This window comes from Rhineura floridana, chromosome 6 (genome assembly GCF_030035675.1).
Source record: "Rhineura floridana isolate rRhiFlo1 chromosome 6, rRhiFlo1.hap2, whole genome shotgun sequence".
In the NCBI taxonomy this organism is placed as follows: domain Eukaryota; kingdom Metazoa; phylum Chordata; class Lepidosauria; order Squamata; family Rhineuridae; genus Rhineura; species Rhineura floridana.
The window spans coordinates 6,901,446-6,917,692 of NC_084485.1; the positions used below are offsets into that span (position 1 = coordinate 6,901,446).

Below are 16,247 nucleotides of genomic sequence, written 5' to 3' on the forward strand. Positions count from 1 at the left end.
AGCTGCTATTCCCAGGAAGCTCACTTCTAGGCACAGGACCTCACGTGGAATATACACAGTTTCTGTTACCATTTGCCCTTTCATCGGCGTGCATTTTGATGGCAAATGTGGGGGCTGGGGGGGGGGTTGACAGCAGCCTCAAAATTGCCATCAAAATGCACCCCTGATACCACACCAGCCCAACACCTTAGAGGTATTTCAGTCCTATGGGAATGCATGACATTGGAAGGGTTAGAGAAATTAAGGCAGAGCTACAGATTATGCCAGCAAAAGCCTGTCTTTCTGTTAACCAGAATGGAAAGAGGGGCATTTGCAGGGGGGAATTAGCAGCTGCAGGCAAGCCAGAATGTCCCCCTCCCTCCAGCTTCTAAAGCAGAGACGTTTGGGCTGGATCACATGAGAGTTATCACTCATTCATACATCACCATCTAGGCATAGAGAGGTTCATAAGCAAAAACGAGACAGGTCCCCACCCGCAAGTAGCTCACAGTCTAAAATAGACACTGGGAAAGAAGGAAGGAGGGAAAGGATAGACGAGTGAGGAATGGATGAGTGGCAATGAAGCTACAAGTGCTTAACTTTATTTGCAGCTGGAAATGAGGAGGAAGGGATGCTTAGCATTTCTATAGTGCAGCCTTTGCCAACCTGGTGCCCTCAAGCTCTTTTGAACTACAACTCCCACCAGCCCCAGAGAGCACTGGGAGTTATAGTCCACAACAGCTAGAGGGCACCAAGTTGGTGAAGGCTAGCATACTGCTTTTTCTTAAGTGCCCAAAGCGGTTTGCATACAGCCACTTGTTAAACCTTAGAACAGCCCTGTAAAGCAGCCCTATATTATTATCATCATATCAAAGATAAGGAGCAGGATGAAAGGAGGGTGCTGTCCCTAAGGCCACGTGTAAGTTTATGCCTGAGATCTGAAGTAGGGGCACCACAGATCATAGCTCATAGAGCTTGGAAAAGTTACTTTTTTGAACTACAACTCCCATCAGCCCCAGCCAGCGCCATGCTGGCTGGGGCTGATGGGAGTTGTAGTTCAAAAAAGTAACTTTTCCAAGCTCTGCATACCCTTAACCTAACATGGACCAGCCCAGAGGACAGTCAAGTAAGGGCCCTGCTCCTCTCCTGCTGGAAATCTGGGAGCTGCTGCCAGCCAGTGGCACAATACTGAGCTAAATGGCTCAGTATTAAGACCACTTCCTATGCAGAGGCTTCACATGTTTACTTTATTACACTAGGCTGCTGACCGTGCAAGCCTGATTCTGTGGGTGCTTCCAGATACGAGGTTTAATTGCAATCAGACCGCTGAGATATTACAAATGGGTCAGTGGCATCATCACAAGAAAATTACAGCTGCTAGGAGGAGCCACACCACCTTTGTAGGCATGTCCTGAGATGACTCGGCGTCTAACCTACACAGTGTCTGGCAAACCAAATATGGAAGAGAAAAACCTCAAAAGGGGTGAGAAACAGGAAACCAGAGAAGCCCAGTTCAAGCACAGATTGTTGAAGAAAAGATCGAGCAACTGGTGAAGAATTGGAGAAATCGGGACAAGAATGAACAAAAAAAGACTTTTGCAGAAATTATCTGCAGGGGTAGCTTGAACGCTCTGCCCTCCTGACTCCATGAGTTTAGCAAATGGATGGTAATGTGCTGTCCTACCCATTTTTCTGCCTTTATTTCCCCAGCCTTCTGCAACCTGGTGCCCTCCATATGTTTTGGACTAACTGTTCCCATCAGCTCCAGCCACCGCAGCAGTGAACAAACAAAAACTGTGTTTGATATTCACGGAAGGGTTCTCAAGAGGGTGTCCAAAACTCATCCAAACTGCCGTTTTCCCTCTTTAAAAAACAAAACTTAAACATTAAGCTTGAAAGGGCCACAAGTCAATGACAGGATGCATGTTTTGCATGCTAAGAGGTCCTGGGTTCAGTTCCTGACAGATCATGTTACCTTGTCTATAACTTTTGCTTCAACTCTACCATCCTCAGGTTGCCCAAAGATCTCCCGCTCCCTTAAGATGACTGCAGCTATTCTCCCTTGATGCCCCTTGTGCTTGCAACCCCCTCCCAGGTAGTGCCACATCCCCCCCCACACACACACAGAATCCCTCCTTAAACCCACCTCCTCTATGAAGGCTTTAGCCTAGCCCCTCATCTCCACCTGAATTGAATCTGCTGTCCGTGTAACTGCAGTTCAGTTTGTTCACTAATTCCTAACCCTTGTCGCCTTTATCTCTGTACTCTCGTCTCCTATCAGCACTTAGACTGTAAGCTCGTTGGGGCAGATACTGTTGCTGCTTTTTAAAAAAAGTTTTAGCTTATGTCACTCCAAAAAGTGCTACATAAACGTAATACTAATACATTTCATTAAGTAAAAATATCAGTCACACCTTTCTCCTTCACCCACACAAGCAGGGAAGGTTCAGTAGCATAGGAATATACTCTTCACTGTCAGTTCTCATTATGTATGTCCTCTGCCCAAAATAGCTGCCACCTCAAGGCCTCTCAACCAGTTAAACTTGTTACCAGCAAAACCCAGGAAATGTTTGTGCCCTGGGTGGGAAGGACCAATGTTCTCTAGAAAGTGATAATTAACATGCACAGGTTCTGCCTGGGGGAGAACGGAGCCAGGCATTTTGCTAGTGCCTCTCAAAGGAAAGATTTCAGCCATGAGGACTAGGCACTTGATTTTCTTATGACTGAAGAGTATCGTCAAGCAAAGATTGTGGGCCTCGTCCCCTGGGGAAACTGAATCCCTTTCCCCACATGCTCAAAATCTGGGAATACCAAACTAGTGGAGGGGAAGCAGAATTGCACCCACTGCTCACATGCCCAGCCTTCAGACGTTTGTTGTCCCTCTGCGAATGAATCATCTGATTCTCTCTCCCTGCATTCAGTAATCCTGCACCTTGATTATTATAGAAAGGACTACACCACAGAATGTCTAATCCTGGGTGGGTCTGAAATCCTTTCCATCTTTAAAAAAAAAATCCACTGTTCCCAGCCTGAAATAAAGGTGATTAATTTCACTGACTTTTTTTTGTTTCAATTTGCATAGCAAACTTTGCTTGCTTTGAATTTTCTTGTGCCTTGTTTTTTGGGTGGGGACTAGCAGTTGCTGTTTCGGTTTTGAACTGGAGGAGGAGAGTTGAAAGGCAAAATGGGAGGCCTTCTTAACCCTCTCCATCCCCATTTCTGCAGCAGAGTCATCCCAGACGCAGAGGGACATGGGATGCTGCCTTAGATCAAGTCAGACCACTGGTCCATCTAGCTTGGCACTGTCTACACTGACTGGCAGTGTCTCTCCGAGGATTCAGACGGGGGGAACATTCCAAGCCCTACCTAGTGATGCTGGGGATTTAAACTGAGACCTTCCGGAAACAAACTAGATGCTCTGCCACTGGGCTATGCCCCTTCCCCGGCCTGGCCGGTTGTCACCTACTTGTGTGTAAGAACCTGGCCTTCCCTCCTGGTGTGCACCCAGTCCCAGTCCCTCCAGTGAAAGGAGCTCAGGTAGCAGGACTGGGGCAACAGCCTTTAATAAGTTCCTGCCAGTCTGAATGCGGTGCGTGGCGGGGAGAAAGGGGTAAGAGAAAGTGTTTCTCCTTCTCTCATAATCCTAGGATTTGTGGACATCCAATGAAGCTGAATGTTGGAAGATTCAGGACAGATGAAAGAAAGGACTTCCTCACACAGCGCAGGGATAACCTATGGAGTTTGCTCCCACAGGATGGCCACCACCTTGGATGACAAATTCATGGAGGAGAAGGCTACCGATGGCTGCTAACCCTGCTGGCTGTGTTCCACCTCCCCTTTTGAATGCAGTCTGCTGCTGAATGCCAGTTGCTGGAAACCGCAGGAGAGGAGAGTGCTCTTGCGCTCAGGTCCTGCTTGTGGGTTTCCCAGAACAGGCATCTGTGAGAACAGGATGCTGGCCTAGATGGGTCACTGGCCTGATCTAGCAGTCGGGCTCTTCTTAGGTTCTTAGGAGTACATTTTTATTATTAAAATGTAAAAATGTAAATGTGCTGCCGTCATAAGAACATAAGAACCTAAGAAGAGCCTGCTGGATCAGGCCAGTGGCCCATCTAGTCCAGCATCCTGTTCTCACAGCGGCCAACCAGGTGCCTGGGGGAAGCCCGCAAGCAGGACCCGAGTGCAAGAACACTCTCCCCTCCTGAGGCTTCCGGCAACTGGTTTTCAGAAGCATGCTGCCTCTGACTAGGGTGGCAGAGCACAGCCATCATGGCTAGTAGCCATTGATAGCCCTGTCCTCCATGAATTTGTCTAATCTTCTTTTAAAGCCATCCAAGCTGGTGGCCATTACTGCATCTTGTGGGAGCAAATTCCATAGTTTAACTATGCGCTGAGTAAAGAAGTACTTCCTTTTGTCTGTCCTGAATCTTCCAACATTCAGCTTTTTTGAATGTCCACGAGTTCTAGTATTATGAGAGAGGGAGAAGAACTTTTCTCTATCCACTTTCTCAATGCCATGCATAATTTTATACACTTCTATCATGTCTCCTCTGACCCGCCTTTTCTCTAAACTAAAAAGCCCCAAATGCTGCAACCTTTCCTCGTAAGGGAGTCGCTCCATCCCCTTGATCATTCTGGTTGCCCTCTTCTGAACCTTTTCCAACTCTAGAATATCCTTTTTGAGATGAGGCGACCAGAACTGTACACAGTATTCCAAATGCGGCCGCACCATAGATTTATACAACGGCATTATGATATCGGCTGTTTTATTTTCAATACCTTTCCTAATTATTGCTAGCATGGAATTTGCCTTTTTCACAGCTGCCGCACACTGGGTTGACATTTTCATCGTGCTGTCCACTACAACCCCGAGGTCTCTCTCCTGGTCGGTCACCGCCAGTTCAGACCCCATGAGCGTATATGTGAAATTAAGATTTTTTGCTCCAATATGCATAATTTTACACTTGTTTATATTGAATTGCATTTGCCATTTTTCCGCCCATTCACTCAGTTTGGAGAGGTCTTTTTGGAGCTCTTCGCAATCCCTTTTTGTTTTAACAACCCTGAACAATTTAGTGTCGTCAGCAAACTTGGCCACCTCACTGCTCACTCCTAATTCTAGGTCATTAATGAACAAGTTGAAAAGTACAGGTCCCAATACCGATCCTTGAGGGACTCCACTTTCTACAGCCCTCCATTGGGAGAACTGTCCGTTTATTCCTACTCTCTGCTTTCTGCTTCTTAACCAATTCCTTATCCACAAGAGGACCTCTCCTCTTATTCCATGACTGCTAAGCTTCCTCAGAAGCCTTTGGTGAGATACCTTGTCAAACGCTTTTTGAAAGTCTAAGTACACTATGTCCACTGGATCACCTCTATCTATATGCTTGTTGACACTCTCAAAGAATTCTAATAGGTTACTGAGACAGGACTTTCCCTTGCAGAAGCCATGCTGGCTCTGCTTCAGCAAGGCTTGTTCTTCTATGTGCTTAGTTAATCTAGCTTTAATAATACTTTCTACCAGTTTTCCAGGGACAGAAGTTAAGCTAACTGGCCTGTAATTTCCGGGATCCCCTCTGGATCCCTTTTTGAAGATTGGAGTTACATTTGCCACTTTCCAGTCCTCAGGCACAGAGGAGGACCCGAGGGACAAGTTACATATTTTAGTTAGCAGATCAGCAATTTCACCTTTGAGTTCTTTGAGAACTCTCGGGTGGATGCCATCTGGGCCCGGTGATTTGTCAGTTTTTATATTGTCCATTAAGCTTAGAACTTCCTCTCTCGTTACCACTATTTGTCTCAGTTCCTCAGAATCCCTTCCTGCAAATGTTAGTTCAGGTTCAGGGATCTGCCCTATATCTTCCACTGTGAAGACAGATGCAAAGAATTCATTTAGCTTCTCTGCAATCTCCTTATCGTTCTTTAGTACACCTTTGACTCCCTTATCATCCAAGGGTCCAATTGTCTCCCTAGATGGTCTCCTGCTTTGAATGTATTTATAGAATTTTTTGTTGTTGGTTTTTATGTTCTTAGCAATGTGCTCCTCAAATTCTTTTTTAGCATCCCTTATTGTCTTCTTGCATTTCTTTTGCCAGAGTTTGTGTTCTTTTTTATTTTCTTCATTCGGACAAGACTTCCATTTTCTGAAGGAAGACTTTTTGCCTCTAAGAGCTTCCTTGACTTTGCTCGTTAACCATGCTGGCATCTTCTTGGCCCTGGCGGTACCTTTTCTGATCTGCGGTATGCACTCCAGTTGAGCTTCTAATATAGTGTTTTTAAACAACTTCCAAGCATTTTCGAGTGATGTGACCCTCTGGACTTTGTTTTTCAGCTTTCTTTTTACCAATCCCCTCATTTTTGTGAAATTTCCTCTTTTGAAGTCAAATGTGACCGTGTTGGATTTTCTAGGCAATTGGCCAGTTACATGTATGTTTAATTTAATAGCACTGTGGTCACTGCTCCCAATCGGTTCAACAACACTTACATCTCGCACCAGGTCCCGGTCCCCACTGAGGATTAAGTCCAGGGTTGCCGTCCCTCTGGTCGGTTCCATGACCAACTGATCTAGGGAATAGTCATTTAGAATATCTAGAAACTTTGCTTCTTTGTCATGACTGGAACACATATGCAGCCAGTCTATGTCCGGGTAGTTGAAGTCACCCATTACTACCACATTTCCTAGTTTGGATGCTTCCTCAATTTCATATCTCATCTCAAGGTCTCCCTGAGCATTTTGATCAGGGGGACGATAGATCGTTCCCAGTATTAAGTCCCTCCTGGGGCACGGTATCACCACCCACAACGATTCTGTGGAGGAGTCTGCCTCTTTTGGGGTTTCGAGCTTGCTGGATTCAATGCCTTCTTTCACGTATAGAGCGACTCCGCCACCAATACGTCCTTCCCTGTCCTTCCGATATAGTTTATATCCAGGGATAACCGTATCCCACTGGTTTTCTCCATTCCACCAGGTCTCGGTTATGCTCACTATATCAATGCTCTTCTCTAAGACCAAGCACTCCAGTTCTCCCATCTTGGTTCGGAGGCTCCTAGCATTAGCGTACAGGCACTTGTAAGCAGTGTCTCTCTTCAAGTGTCTTTGGCACTTGTGGTTAGGCCTGTGGTAATTTTGCTCTTCTGAATTTATATCCTGTGCCCCTGCTCTCACAATGCCTACTTCTAGGCCTACCCCTTTTAAAATTTCATCATTTCTTTGGTTTTTATCCCAGGGGGGAGGTTTATTCCGAACCGGACCTTTCTCAGCTCCTGTCGGGTTTCCCCCCTCAGTCAGTTTAAAAGCTGCTCTGCTACCTTTTTAATTTTAAGTGCCAGCAGTCTGGTTCCATTCTGGTTCAAGTGGAGCCCGTCCCTTTTGTACAGGCCCGGCTTGTCCCAAAATGTTCCCCAGTGCCTAACAAATCCGAACCCTTCCACCCGACACCATCGTCTCATCCACGCATTGAGACATTTTTCTTTTAAAATGGCAATTAAGAAAGTGGCTGAGAATCTGGAAATAACTATGTTTCAGAGAATAATGAATGAGATTGAGATAACGAAAATTGAATTGAGTAAAATGAAGCAGGAGATTAAAGATATAAGGGTCCCTGTGAGAGAGGTGACCCTGGAAGGGGTCCCTGTGAGAGAGGAGACCCCGGAGATTGGAATAGGGGTCCCTGTGAGAGAGGAGACCCTGGAGACTGGAATAGGGGTCCCTGTGAGAGAGGAGATCCCGGAGATTGGAACAAACGTGGAACAGGAACAAGATTTGGAGTCTATGGACTTTAGAAATAAAATCTATTGTTTGGAACTCAATGTTATCTCTGAAGAAACTAATGAAGATTCTAGAGATAAAGTTATCAATGGCATGGATTATCTTCTGGACTGGAATGATGTGATGGAGCCCAATATAGAGAAAATCTATGGAATTAACTGCAGCCATGTGACAATGGAAAAACTTTTAAGAGATGACCCAGTGTATTTTGAAAAAAAGAACAGAGATATGATTTTACAGCAGTATTTCAGCAACTTATTCAGAATGGATGGCAAGAAAATATTTGGGATAGAGGTAATTCCCATCAGACTCTTATTATATGACTATGGCTTTGACAGCAAGATTATTATGGAATACTGATAATGGAAGATTGGATATTGAAATTACTGGACTTAACAAGACTACTGAAGATGGAAGATGGAAAATGGAACTAATAGAGATAATAGAACAATGGCTACTGAAATTACTGAACCTAACAGATTCTGATGTGATGGATTAATTGAAATGTTTATTTTGACTATGGTTATGACAATAAGATTATCATAATTAGTAATGAGATGGATTAATCGATATGCTTATCTGGAAAAAAAAATTGATAGATATATTTCTTAAAGAATTGAAACCTCTCTTTGACTTTTTGTGGAAAGAATAAAGTAATGTTTATGAGATTTGATGATTAAGTAAGATAACTACTGGAGGAAAGTGATTTTATAATATGACTTAAGAGACAGGATTGCTATATATTATAGACTTATAACTGATTTGATCTTTGACAAATGGGAAGTCAATATTTTATTCTTTATTTTTTATTTTTGTTTTTTTTTTTTTTCTTCTTTTCTTTTTTTCTTTTTGTTTAACTATTTTTGATTTTGTTTTTTGTCTTTGAATGTTTTATGATTTTGTCTTGTATGTTTTATGAAAATCTGAATAAAAATTATTGAAAAAAAAAAAAAAAAAAAAAAGAGACTGCGAAGCTCGGCCTGTCTGGCTGGTCCTGCGCGTGGAACCGGTAGCATTTCAGAGAAAGCCACCTTGGAGGTCCTGGCTTTCAGCATCCTACCTAGCAACCTAAATTTTGCTTCCAGGACCTCACGGCTGCATTTCCCCATGTCGCTGGTGCCAACGTGCACCACGACCACTGACTCCTTCCCAGCACTGTCTACCAAACTATCTAAACGACGGGCGATATCCGCAACCTTCGCACCAGGCAGGCAAAACACCTTGCGGTCTACACGCCCATCACACACCCCACTGTCTATGTTCCTAATGATTGAATCACCCACTACAAGGATCCCTCCACCCCCTGGAGATATATCCTCGGCACGAGAGGATAGCTGCTCATCCCCCAAGGAATGGGTCCCTTCTAAGGGATCGTTTCCCTCTTCCTCAGCTGGATGCTCTCCTTCCCCAAGACCATCGTTCTCCATGATAGCAGGAGAGCTATCATCGTTGGAGTGGGACACAGCTATAACGTCCCTGAAGGCCTCCTCCACACACCTCTCTGCCTCTCTCAGCTTTTCCAGGTCCGCCACCTTGGCCTCAAGGAAATGAAGTCGTTCCCGGAGAGCCAGGAGCTCATTGCACCGAGAGCACACCCACGACTTCTGTCCAACAGGCAGATAGTCGTACATGCTGCAGGCAGTGCAAAACACTGGAAAGCCCCCACACCCCTGCTGGCTTCTTACCTGCATAGTTTTGTTTAAGGTTTATTACGTCAATGGGTTGGAGACTGCGGTTTAGTTGAGGTCAGGGAACAGACGGGCAGAGTGGGGGGCCCTGGCCTCCTCGCCCTGCTGCCGAACTCGCTCTGCTGCTTAACTCACCTTGACGCTTTGTCAGCTGGGGCTCCCTCTAGCTCGTCAAGTCGATTCCTACTTATGGCGACCCTCTGAAGGCAGTGACTGGCCCAAGGTCACCCAGTGAGCTTCATGGCTGTGCGGGGATTTAGAACCCTGGTCTCCCAGGTCGTAGTCCAGCACCTTAACCACTGCACCACACTGGCTCTCACTTTTTATTATCACATCTATTTATTGTTACATTTCTAGCCCACCTTTCCTCCAAGGAGCTCAAGATGGTGTATACACAGTAGCTCTCCCCCTCCCCATTTTATCCTCACAACAACCCTATGAAGTAGGTCGCACTTACTGTAACCAAGGCCACCCAGTGCTTTTCATGGCTGAGTGAGGATTCGAACTCTGGTCTCCTAGGTCCTGGTCTGATACTCTAACCCAGCCTTTCCCAACCAGTGTGCCTCCAGATGTTGTTGGACCACAATTCCCATCTTTCCTGACCGTTGGCAATGCTGGCTGAGGCTGATGGGAGTTGTGGTCCAACAACATCTGGAGGCACATTGGTTGGGAAAGGCTGCTCTAACCACTACACCACACTGGCTTTCATCATCCTCATGACTTCTGACTGCCGTCTGAGGTAAGATGTTGCACCTCTTTACAGATAGGCATCTAAGACCATTAACAAAATAAAAACCTGAAACCTTTTACACTGTGGTACTCCCCTGGCTCCTGATTTCAGCCTCACAATAACAACCCTGTGAGATAATTAGGCTGGGAGATAGTGACAGGCCCAGCGTCACCCAGCGAGCTTCATGGCTGAGGCGGTGGAGGGGAAGGGATTTGAGAAAACCAGAGGAACTGACAGGGCATAAATAACAGGAAAAGATGGAGAAAAGAGACAAACCTGCAAAGGACAAAATAGATATTTTATTGGCTCGATGCGTTTCAAAATACGCTGCTTCTAATCGCTTCCTTTCCAGTATGAGCGGTGTTGGGACAGCACCAGCATTTGCAGAAACAGAAAGAAAGTCCTAAAAAGGGGGTGTGCAGGAGCTTCCAGGCTGTTCCTATTTGGGGGTGGGATTCAGTCACATCCTGGCAAATTCAGGTTGCACAGTAAACGCTGGCTTGGTGCTCTTGCACAACAAACCCATTTCTGCGATAAAGTGATGGGAAATGCACTGGAAAGTGTGGGGCAATGCTTGCTTAGCGCAACGTCACCTCCCCTCCCCACAAACAAATCAGAATGAACATTAAGTAAAGAGTGAATGTCATCTAACCTCCCCACAAACTTTGTGTAAACAAATCAGGATGAAATCTGAAGGTTGTCTTGACCTATATGTGGAATTAGCCAAGCGAGGATTGAATGTGACTCACTGTTGCGGAAGGGGGGGGGATGGAAAACTAGAAAGGCAGAGGGACGGAATGGAGTATCCAGAAAAGAGCATAGCTGGTTGGAACCCTGAACAGGAGCACTTCGCCCTGCAACATTTTGCTGCAGATCCTACTTCATTTATTCATTTTATGAGATTTATATCTCACCCTTCTTCTGAGCCAGTGTGGTGTAGTGGTTAAGGTGTTGGACTACGACCTGGGAGACCAGGGTTCGAATCCCCACACAGCCATGAAGTTCCCTGGGTGACCTTGGGCCAGTCACTGCCTCTCAGCCTCATGAAAACCCTATTCATAGGGTCGCCATAAGTCGGGATCGACTTGAAGGCAGTACACACACACACTTCCTTCCCAAGAGCCCAGGCAGCTTCTTGGCATTAGGTGAGTTTTTGTTTTGATAACAGATGTTTTGCTGCTCACTTTGAGCCTTTGGGTTTGGGTGGGATGTGTATTTAAATAAATGAGTAGGACGCAGCAGCTGTGCTTCTCGAGTTGGTAGCCCTTATGATCACATGCAGCAGTATCCTTCGAAACCTGCTCTCCAGGAAGCCCATCCATCCAAGCAGCCCTGAGAGTTTTCCCATTTTTTCCCCATTTCCTCCTTGCCTTCAAGAAGTGTCTCTTGTGGTACTTTTGCAGAGGCTCAAAGCAGAGGGATAGGAAGTGGGCGTAAAGATCTAATCTGCAGAGGCAGAAGAGTTTCTGACTATCCACCCCACACCACCTCTAAACTTTCCGCACCTTCAGTTACTTTGGGTGTGGCTGGTTTCCTTCTATCACTTTTTTTTGCAAACACTGTGTCTTCAAACAGGATGAGCCAAGGTGCTACATAAATCCTGAAATTATAAGGTGATTAAAAACAACACACCGTTTAAATATAGACAGGAGGTGAACAAGAGAGATGGCTACGCAAATGTGGCCTCGCTGCTGAATCCAGGTTTAAGTTTCTAGTTCTCATTGTGGCAGGAAAAAAATTCTGAGGATTTCTGCCAAATGTTTGTTCCATAGACCGTCCTTGCATCCTGTGGTAATTAATCCAGAAGCACAAACCAACACCGTACTTCCAGTTATTGATACAGGTTAGTAAATAGTAAACCCATTTAGCTGTAAATGCTCATTGATTGAAAGATGAGTAGATAGGGTGCCAGAAGGTGCAGAAAGGGGGTGCCAGTGTTCACTCCTTAATGGAAATGCCTTCAATGGTCCACGTAGCCCTGTCCAGTCTACTCCAGCCTTGTGCCCTCCAGATACTTTGGACTACAAGTCCCATCAGTTGTGGTCCAAAATATCTGGACAGCACCAGGTTGCAGAAAGCTTCTTTATATCTTCGTCCACCAAAGCCCTTCTACTTCTCTCCCCCGCCCCCAGCCACACCCCTCCTCCATCTAAGGTGTCAGCTACTGTGTTTAGGGAGCTCCCCACATCCAACCGGCAAAAACGGGTTCTTTGGCCTCCAGTGTAATAGGCTCTGCTGTGCTCACGTTCAGAACCTGACTGCCCCAGAGTCATCCCGACTCCTGATTCCTGTTCTTTTTGTGCAAACAGAGGGAAATCATTTGAATTTGGTGCCAGGAGATCACAAACTCTTGCCTTTAAAACAAAGGCTGTTAATCAGTAACAGGGATTTCCTTTCTGTTTCTGTGCGCTAGGATTGAAAGTTCTATTCTGACCTTTCTTTCTTTAGGAAGCAGCAGCATAGATCTGGGTGGAAAAGATACAAGCAAATGAAATATGCAAAAGGGGCTAGCAGCCTACCCATAGGAGCTCAAGGCTTATGCCCAATGCTTATAAGGGTTTTATCATTATTATTAATGTTGTCATTATTATTAAGTGATATATACATCTTGTTAATTAAAGAGGAGCCTCCATGTTCAGCAGCAGTCTACCTCTGAAAATCAGCCACTGCAGGCAAACAAAGGAGGAAGGCTATTGCCTTTATTTCTCTGTTTCCTTCCCTAAATGTTGGTGGGTGGATAGCTGACGCTGTACTCTTCCAGATGACCTGTTCAATGAGCATTCCTCTTGATTTGTTTGAAGGGAGGCAAGACAATGATTGAATCCCACCCCGAAACAGCAAAAATCTGGAAGCTCCCAGGGCTGTTGCATGATGGGAAGGATGAGGCCTTCACACTCCCATCTTTGCTATCCGATGAAACAATGAAGGAGGTAAAAAGGAAGGTCATCCCTTATATCAGCTCATTCTGGGCTTCAAGGAATATTTGAGAATGGTTGACCACAGTCAGATAACAGGTGACTGACAATATTTGATCAGACAACGGACTGGCACTGCAGTCTTAAAAGACTACAGCCTTGATCCCTTGTCCAGTGGCTAAGCTGGCTCTCTCCTCCTGACCCACCAAGTGCCATCCTATGCCACTTAGACGCCACTGGGCTCCACCCCAGTCCCATCACCCCACACCTCTAAGCTCCCAGGCTCCACCTCAGGCATCCCTGACGCTCCCGGGCATCTCAGGGGACCTGGCAAACCTACTCTTACCACATCTGCAGGGGGTGTGTGCTGATCTATATTCCCACTATATATGCATGGCATGCATGTGTTGTGAAATAAGATTCATACGTGTGTGCACTTGTGCAAAAGCAAGTGAGGCAAGATCCCAAGCGCAGCTCTGTCCACAAGCATCCCTCCCAGATTTGGCTGTCTGACAAGACTGCTGTTTGCAAATTCACAGCCAATTCTCTGCTAGGTCCTTCAACCCGACCACAGCTGCAGTGGTGATCTGCACATCACCCTCTTCAAGAAAACTGCATTCATGTTTATGCTGTTCCGGGTTTGCCACCCACTCATTACCAGTACAGTCCGATGCACGTTTACTCAGTGCTTCCTGTAAATTTAGGACTGCAGCCTTGGAGCCACACACATGGATCTGATAACAACAGTGTCAATATTTAGGCAATAACAACCCCCCCATCTACCCAGCTTATCTTAATTACAGTGTGGCACAAGCAAAGCATCTGCGAGGTGTATCATGCCAGAACTGCTTGCCCGATCCAAGAAAATGCTCTTATAAAGCTGCATAGGTGGCTTTTGAAAATGAGCCAGGCTACATGGCCAAAACAAAGAAGCAGCAAATCTGCCCTCCCTCATAAAGTACCCCTCATCTGTCACAAATGCACCAGGTCAATGTCGCAAGAGCGAGCAAAGCTCATCGGGCACCTTCAGCGCTCACCTGAAAGGCAAAACCTGCACAGCCTCCCGTGTTTCTCAGACAAAGAAAGGAATCCCTGATTTACAGAGAGGGCAAGCACTGTCAACAAGTCCCTCCCGTGGGGTCCATCGGCTCCAGCTAAAGGATGCTGCAAACTTGTGCCCTTGCAAAATATAATCCCTCATCCATTGGAAAACTCAATTCACACAGCTTTTACAGGCCAGGAAGCTCACTGGGTGACCTTGGGCCAGTCACACAGTCTCTCAGCCTAATCCACCTTCTTGCAGGGTTGTTGCGAAGATAAATTTGGGAGGGGGAGGACCATGTTTGTACGCCACCTTGAGCTCCTGGGAGGAAAGGTGGGTTATCAATGCAATAAAAGAATGAAGGAATAAATACATCCGTTCAAAGTGTATCTCCACACATACACATACACACACCAGTAATAACCATCTCCAGTGTTTCAACAGCCAGTGGAATAGAATTTTTAGATCCAATGCCAAGAAGTGATCGGGACTCAGAGGAGGTGTTAGGTACTCATTCTATGCAGGTCAAAAAAGGATGCTCTTTGGTGCTACAGCATGCACCCTAGCCTGTGGGAATATACCCTAGAAAAGGGGATATTTCTTCCTTCCAGAATTCCCCTATGAGGTTTCCACAGGCCACAGTTTTCCTTGCCATCTGTGACCGGCTGCCCGCCTATGCTACCGTGGAAAGTGAAAGCAATGTCACAGAACACCGTAAGGCTGAACAATATGAAGCCACCTTAATATACCAAATCAGTTCTGGCTTCACCCATCTACCCCAGCTGTCTGTCCTCCTGACTGGGAGCACTTCTGCAGGGTCTCTGGGGCAGAGATCATCCCCGCCCAGCTTGTTAACTGGAGACTGTGAAGATCAAACCTGGGAAGGGCCTTCTGCATCAGAAAGAGCACGCTCTACCACTGAGCAAGCGCCCCATCCTGTTTTTCAGTGACTGCCTCTCTTCGTTATAGGACAGGAACAATACCTGTTGAATTTCTGCCTGCCCCATAGCTGCTCAAGCCTTACAGCAGAGGGGTTGGTGGTCAGCAAGGAGCAGCCTTGTGTTACTAAGAGGGACCGTCTGGGTCTGAGGCGTTCGGGACAGCTGCCCTCCCGGACACTCCCTCCCCAGATTATCTAGCTCTGAAAAGTGGCTGATCTGCAAATTGGTTGATCAGAGAGAGAGAAAAAGGGAGAGAGCAATCCGCTGGCATTTTACCTGTTCCAGGTGGAGAGCTTGGATTCCGGACGATCAGCCAGCCGGCGCTTCCCAGTTAATAACCTGCTGGCTTCTGTGCAGGCGTGTGTTAAACTCACCAGCTGACCCGAGGGCTCAGGTAACCTCATTGCACAACTTCCTGTTTACACTCACCTGGGGAATTTTCCTTCCTGTTCGTTTTTGCCTCGCAGCAGGAGGGGAGGGACAGAGCAAAGCACGTGTGCCTTCTGCCATGCATTCCTGGGAAATCAATTTGCTGCCCCCTCCCCAAGGCACTAGGAAAGAGGCAGCCCCATGATTTGTAGCCAAGCTCAGATTTGCTCAGCCATTACTGGGATGCTCGCTAGCCTGCCTTTCGCCTGGCATACTTGCCCTGGAGGGATGCTCCCTTGTGTCTAGTAGTGCTAGACCGGGGGGGGGGGTGTTTTCTGGGGAGGTCTTGCCAGCTGATCTGCTGCAGCGCAGGCTTTCAGCCCATTCTCCAGCTGATGAGGCGTTCAGACAAATTGAGCATTAAAAGACAGACGGCTGGCCCTCCTTCGCCACCTCTTTGCCCTTGGTGGATTGCAAAGCGTGACCTAGAAAGCGAAGCCAGGGGGTGCAGGAGGAGAGAGGGGTGAGGGGTAGGGCACACGCCTGTGCTCATGCGTGGAATAAGGCCTTTGAAGATCACAGGCACTGGAAGGAATGGCCTTTGACATCCCTCCCCAGGGAGAAAGGCAGGCAACAAGGCTTGGATGGTGAATCCGAGCACGATAGGCAGCCAGGCAGCACTGCCCCAAGGAGCCCACATTTCCTTTGTATTGAGCTGAGCTGAAACCAACCGGGTTTTAGTGCCAAGGCTGGGCCCAGGAACATGTGCGCTGCTGGGTAGCATGGTAGAAACATACACTGAGTTCAGTCTATTA

The 16,247-nt window shown here is 46.6% G+C and overlaps 1 protein-coding gene across 4 annotated transcripts in view; it reads right to left on the bottom strand.

Moving 5' to 3' along the window:
- The window catches only part of FAM110A (family with sequence similarity 110 member A), a 28,214-nt gene extending 12,700 nt beyond the window's left edge, over nt 1–15,514 (bottom strand). Inside the window, exon 1 of one of the 4 annotated variants that reach the window (XM_061630883.1) lies at nt 15,493–15,514. The gene's annotated coding sequence lies outside the window, so the exon portion shown is untranslated. The other 3 variants (XM_061630882.1, XM_061630884.1, XM_061630885.1) reach the window with 3 other exon arrangements.
- Between the last annotated feature and the right edge of the window lie 733 nt (nt 15,515–16,247).